The sequence below is a fragment of the Chiloscyllium plagiosum genome, chromosome 23 (genome assembly GCF_004010195.1).
Source record: "Chiloscyllium plagiosum isolate BGI_BamShark_2017 chromosome 23, ASM401019v2, whole genome shotgun sequence".
NCBI lineage: Eukaryota > Metazoa > Chordata > Chondrichthyes > Orectolobiformes > Hemiscylliidae > Chiloscyllium > Chiloscyllium plagiosum.
The window spans coordinates 37,318,587-37,325,580 of record NC_057732.1 but is presented as its reverse complement, the minus strand read 5'-3'; positions in this window follow the sequence as shown (position 1 = coordinate 37,325,580).

Below are 6,994 nucleotides of genomic sequence, written 5' to 3'. Positions count from 1 at the left end.
CTTGTCTCAGTCAAATCCCTCGAACTCAGCACCGCCTTCCTAACCTGCAATCTTCTTCCTGACCTCTCCACCCCCACCCCACTCGGCCTATCACCCTCACCTTGATCTCGCTCCACCTATCGTATTTCTAATGCCCCTCCCCCAAGTCCCTCCTCCCTACCTTTTATCTTAGCCTGCTGGACACACTTTCCTCATTCCTGAAGAAGGGCTTATGCCCGAAACGTCGATTCTCCTGTTCCTTGGATGCTGCCTGACCTGCTGCGCTTTTCCAGCAACACATTTTCAGCTCTGATCTCCAGCATCTGCAGTCCTCACTTTCTCCAACTGAAAGGAATCAGCCAAGGTTCAGATCATTAATCAACAGTTTTGCTGGGGAATACAGGTGAGGATATGGTAAAGTTTTGCCATGCTGCTCCGTACAATCAACTAGCTGGTTTGAAACATGTAAGGGTCTCAACTAGGATTACAGCATCAGGAACGTGTGGATTCAAGACACACTCCAAAATCTCACACAAATAGATTGACAGTTAGCACACGCACTACACTTCAGAATATTTAATTTGCTAAAAATCACCTTTTCAGGCATTTGGAAAGGTGTTTCTTTTTTCAGGTTTAGAATATAGATTATAGAACTTCTTCAACTGTGAAATTCATGAAGTTTGTCACAAATCTGTTAAGGAGAATCTGAACTAAATAAATGCACATAAATACACAGCTATCCTGCTCTTTATTTAAACAGTTAGTGGGTGTCCTCTGAAGGTTGGGGTGGGAATAATAAGATTTGGTTAATCTTTGTGAGCATACTTTGGACAGACTTTCTTTGTGCTGCATGTATGTGGAGGCTACGCTTTGGTAACTTGAGCGTCATTCCTTTAAACTGCTATGTGCAGGGAAATCAGACAGATGTGGCTGTTCTTAGAGAGAACAGGAACCATAACAACAACAGAGAGGCTCGTTGGTCTAGGGGCATGATTCTCGCTTAGGGTACTACCAAAGCTGAAATTGCGAGAGGTCCTGGGTTCAAATCCCGGACGAGCCCTATTTTGTTTTTAACTCTTTCACCAGATAGATTAAAAACAATGAATTACACAATTGTATTTTACAAAGTTTCTTTGCTGTATAATTCTATTGTCATTACTCTAGCATCTCAAATAAATTCAATCTCAACCAATCTTGCCCCCCACCCCATCCCCAATGAACTTAAGTATTGCCAATTTTCCCTATTTATGACTTCTTCATCCACATCCTATTGTGTTATGTCTCATAATAAACATACCTTTAAGAGAGATGCTCAACATCATAACAGTATTATATCTGAGGGTATAAATGTCCTACACTCCATCTTACCAGAGATCACTTGAAGCCTGACATTTTATTCAAAGTATGCTGCTCAGTTGTAATCTAACAAATGAATATTAGCCCAGACAATAATGTGTTTTGAATGTAACATTTGTATGCAATAGCTAGTTATAATAATTATCTTAGATTCTGCAATACTATAATATGTTTCTTATATTATGTGGAATATCATAAACATTACTATATCGGCAAAAATATCCTGATAGAGGTAAGGTTATATCCTGGCTAGAAGCAGTGGCCATCTATAAAAAAACCGAATACTTTGGTGGAAAATATTTGGTAAACTAATTGAAGACCAACTGGACAACAGCTTTGAATGACGCTCAAGTTACCAAACTGATCAACAATATCAGTTTCGCTGTGTATAGATGCTGTACTGATCTGTAAATAAGGCATTATCTTCCAATAAGTCTGAGCTAATTTCTTTTAATTGAAATGTAATCTCATTCAAGATAATTTATTTTTAAAATTGCCTGAATTAAGAATATGAAAAAGAAGTCACAGTCCACTTTACAGCTGAGATACTACAGAGAACTGGAAACTTACTTTGCTCTGTCCTGACAGTTGATATGTAAGTAAACTCTCTCACTACAGCTGCACAGTCTGGTTCTAAAAGAAAGCACTTTTATTTTCGATTGACACACAGTCAAGGTGATTTTCAAGAAGAAAATCTTTTTAAGATTTTTCATTTTTTAAAGGCTGAATCATGGATAGCAGAAACCGTATTATGGAATGGGCATGTAATGACACCTTTACTAAATTACAATGGTTCTATTTTACACATAAAGTGATGTACAATTGAGAAAAGAATCATAACAATGTTGTTTCACGCTAATGAGTAGGGGCTTTGCAGAATTAATACATTAGATCTTTTCAACGGTGATCAGAAAAATCCAGAAAAGATCCGGGAAATCCTTTCAGATCAGCTCAAGGTATGAATTAACTTCAAGATTAACAGACTCAAGCTCTTGTTGTACAGACAGTAATCTCAAAAATCCATTGACCAGTTTGTCGGAACATGCCCAACAAAAGGCATGAGTTTACTTTTCTAAGGAGGGATTGTCAGAGGTTCTCATTAAGTTAGTAATCAGCACAAAGCCATTTGAAGCCTTTAGGAATGATCATTTCAACAAGAGATAGCATTGTACCATTGAAGCATTACTTTAGGATGAAAGCAAGTATGAAGCTATAGTGGCAGGCCAACAACAACTACATGCTTTATGTGCAACCAATACATTGGTTATGGTCAGCAAAACAAGATTATCTGTATCAAATGCTTTTTGTTGCATCCAAAAACTGTCCAGCTTTTCTTGATATTTGGAAAGCAAGAGATATTATGGCACCAAGGGACATTGGGCATGCATGTACAGGAAATCTGGTTCGAAAGGTCAAGCAACATCTCAAGACAAAACTCTGATGACCAATAAGACACAACACTGGCAGCAAGAAAAGTGTTAAGAATTTGCACAAAGCAAACACATCAGTGAAGTTCTGAGTTGAAACTTTATTGCTGGAACAGCACAGCAGGTCAGGCAGCATCCAGGGAACAGGAGATTCGACGTTTCGGGCACAGGCCCTTCTTCAGGAATGAGCAGAGAGTGTTCAGCAGGAGAAGATAAAAGGTAGGGAGGAGGGACTTGGAGGAGGAGCGTTGGAAATGTGATAGGTGGAAAGAGGTCAAGGTGAGGGTGATAGGTCGGAGTAGGATCCTACTCCGACCTATCACCCTCACCTTGACCTCTTTCCACCTATCACATTTCCAACGCCCCTCCTCCAAGTCCCTCCTCCCTACCTTTTATCTTCTCCTGCTGAACACTCTCTGCTCATTCCTGAAGAAGGGCCTGTGCCCGAAACGTCGAATCTCCTGTTCCCTGGATGCTGCCTGACCTGCTGTGCTGTTCCAGCAATAAAGTTTCAACTTTGATCTCCAGCATCTGCAGACCTCACTTTCTCCAGTGAAGGTCTGAGTCAAACAAGCAGTATCAGAATATGGCCGAGTTTTTAATATTGTTAATATCACAAAGCATGTTGACTGTATAAGGTGATAGGAAGCTAATGCAACCATTCATATAATATATCCTGAAAAGGCAGGACAGTACACCCTAAATGCTAAAATCAACACAGGAGCTAGAGTTAATTTTACTAATAATACCTATTTTACAAGTATTAATTCCTTCAGTTCTTCTTTCCCAATAGTTGTTTGCTTTAATAACATTTATGGAAATTTATTTCTGTTTCCTTCTATGAAGATGAAACTAAAATAGTTATTTAATTGCTCTGCTATTTCCTTATTCTCATGTATCAATTTTCCTGTTTCATACTGTCTGGGTCTTACATTAGTCTGCACTAATCTTTTTCTTCTTTCCTAATTGTAGAAGTCCTAACAGTCTGCTCTTATGATCTTTGCAAGATTACTCTCAAACTCTATTTTTCCTCTCTTGATCAACTCTTGATCCATGTTTGCTGAATTCTAAACTGCTCCAAATCCTCAAACTTGCTACTTTTTTCAAGCAACTTAATATGGCTTCTCTTTGAATTGGACTTAATTTCTTTTATTAGTCACAGGTAGGCCACTTTTCCTATTGTTGATTTTGCTCAAAAGGAACGTATAACTGCTGTAAGACTCACCCTTTGTGGGACCAGAGGGCATAATCTTAGAGTCAGGGATTGTGCCTTTAAAACAGACATGAGGAGGAATTTCTTCTGTCAGAAAGTAGTCGGTCTGTGGAATTCTTGACCGCACAGGGCTATCAATGCTGGGTTGTTAAGTATGTTCAAGGCTGAGACAGACAGAATTTTAATCAGTAAGGGAATTAGGGGTTATGAGGATAAGACATGAAAGTGGAATCGCTGATCATCAGACCAGCCATGATCTCGTTGAACCATGCAGCAGACTCAGTGGGCTGAATGACCTACATCTGCTCCTAGGTCTTGTGGTCTTTTGTCAATTCATGCACTCATTCCTTAAATATTAGCCACTGCCTATTCACTACCATATCTTTTAATAATGCTACCCAGTCTGTCACAGCCAAATCACTCCTCATACCTTTGCAGTTTCCTTTGTTTTGTTTTAAGACCTTAGTTTCAGATTGGACTATTTCACTTTCTATAAAGAATTGTCACGTTATGGCCACTTTTTCCTAAAAGAGCTCTCACTACAAAATTATTAATTAACCCCCTTTTCATCGCATGAAAGGAAATCTAAGTTGAGTAGTTGGTTCCTCAAAGTACTGATCTAAAAAACGTTTTCTGCCCACACTCCAGGAATTCATCTTCCAAAGTATCATTGTTAATGTAATTTGCTCAGTTTATTTGTAGATTAAAATCAGTTGTTACATACATCCCTAAATTCCCACTTATAGCCATCCCCTACCTTAACACGATTGTTTGGAGACCTCCAGACCACTCCCACTAATGTTTTTCACCTCTTGTTGCTTTTTAGCTCAACCAAAATTGACTCCACATCTAGATTTCCTGTGTCAAAATTTTTTCTCACGACAGCACTGGTTTCATATTTCAGTTTAATGCCATGCCACTTCCTTTTCCTTCCGGCGTGCCTTTCCTAAACATTGAATACTCTTGAATGTTTAGCTTCCAGCCCTTGTCACCACAGAGGCATGTATCTGTACTTGCAACTATATCATACACATTAACAAATCTTTGTCTTGTCAGTTTATGTATCTTATTGCAAATAGATGCATTCAATATAATACCTAAAACTTGTGTTTTTATTTACAGTTTTAGATATTCTTTTTGTACAATAGCACTGTTTACTGTTAGTCTATGTGCTTTCCACTTTTCTATCTTCCATTTCCATCCTTGTTTTCACCATCATTTCTCCTTGCTCATATTCCCAACCCCCTGCCACTCTTGTTTAAACTCTCCCCTAAAGTACTAGCAAATGCCTCTAAGAATATTGGTCCTGATCTTGTTGGGTACAACCCATCCAACGTCTACAGATTCTATCTTCCATAGAATTAGTCCCAATGCCTCAAGAATCCAAATCCTTCCCTCCTACATTATCCCTCCAGCCACACACTGAACAAGTCTACTCTGTTCCTGATGACTTGCAAGTAGCAATGGGACTTAATCTGAGATTACTAACCAGATAGAGGTCCTTAAGATTTATGGAGGGCTACACTGTATCATTGTTACTTTTACAGCTCCTTGCTAAGAGGATCCTTAACAATCTCTGCTTTGCCAATTTGTTTAAGATTTGGAGATGTATCCTGTCAGGCCCCTGTAATTGATCCTGAGGCCATTGTCTATTTTCACTTAATTGTAAGAGTCCATCACTAAATCAAAACCCTTAAATTAGTAAATGTTATTATAGAGGCCAACTGAAAGGTAATGTTTCTCTCTCTTGTTATGGGTGCCTAGAACGAGTTTATTTTTTAAATGCAAGAATATCATGAAAAGTTGGTTAAAACTTCAAGACTGTATGAAATGATACAGAAGACTTCAAAGCACGAATATGAATATGTTTATAAAGAGTGAAGTAGTGAGATAATCTTATACATTCATTTAAAACATAATCTTGAGTCATAAAATTCTAAAGGATTATATAGTTACTAATTTAAACACACAGAGTTAAAGTTAATTCTACTACAAAGATTACATTTAGTTAAATGTAATTGCTTCTCATTTAAGGCACTACAAATTGAAGAAATACCAATACAGAACACATCTATTATTGCAAATTTCTTCTTCTAGTAACTCCCTCATAGCTATCCTCTGATGCCTGATAAGGATTTAATGAGCAAGGAGAAGGGCAACCAGAAGTGTACGCAGTATTCTAAAATTGGCCTCCTTCTGTAATTCGGAACACACTAGTGTATTCCTTCATTCTATTCATAATCCCATAATGTATTTCTTGGCCAAGTTAGGCCAAGCAGAGTCACATGATCTTAAAGTACTAAAATATCTATCAATTACAGTGAACCAAGATAATATATTAGATTAATCAATGAATACATTTTGATTGTGCAATTACAACCAAACCAATCTTCAAACGTCAGTTTACCTACATACTCAGAATCAAAAGACCAAATTTCTATATAGTTGCAATATTTTGTACGTAAAATGTGTGTATGAATTCTCCTGTTGCACTACCATACTGATGGCAACCCCATCTGTGCACTCATGCCCGATGTGCTATAGCAGGCAATGCCATAACTCCAGCTTTGGAATGATTCTTATGAGTAAATGTTATTATTTACCATGAGGGGATGATCATGATTACAAAATTAAGGAGGTTATGCATGGCTCTGATGAGCCTGCATTTGAAGTGTTGCACGTAGTACTGGTCACCTTTTTTAAGGAAGGATGTATACGCATTGGAGGCAGTTCATTGTAAGCTTTCCAAGCCGAACAGGTAGGCTGTCTTATGAAGAGAAGTCAGACTGGTTAGGCTTGTAACAGCTGAAGTTTAGAAGAGTAAGAGGTGACTATAGAAACATATAAGATTCTGAAGGGTCATGGCAAGGTAAATATGGATAGGATGTCTCGCCTCCTCTGGAAAAGTCCAGAACTAGTGTTTGCTGTTTAAAAATAAAGGGTCACCCATTTAAAACACAGGCGGTGTGAAATTGGGGAAGCTAAATAATCAGTTGAAAGAGAAAGGAATAAAAGATTA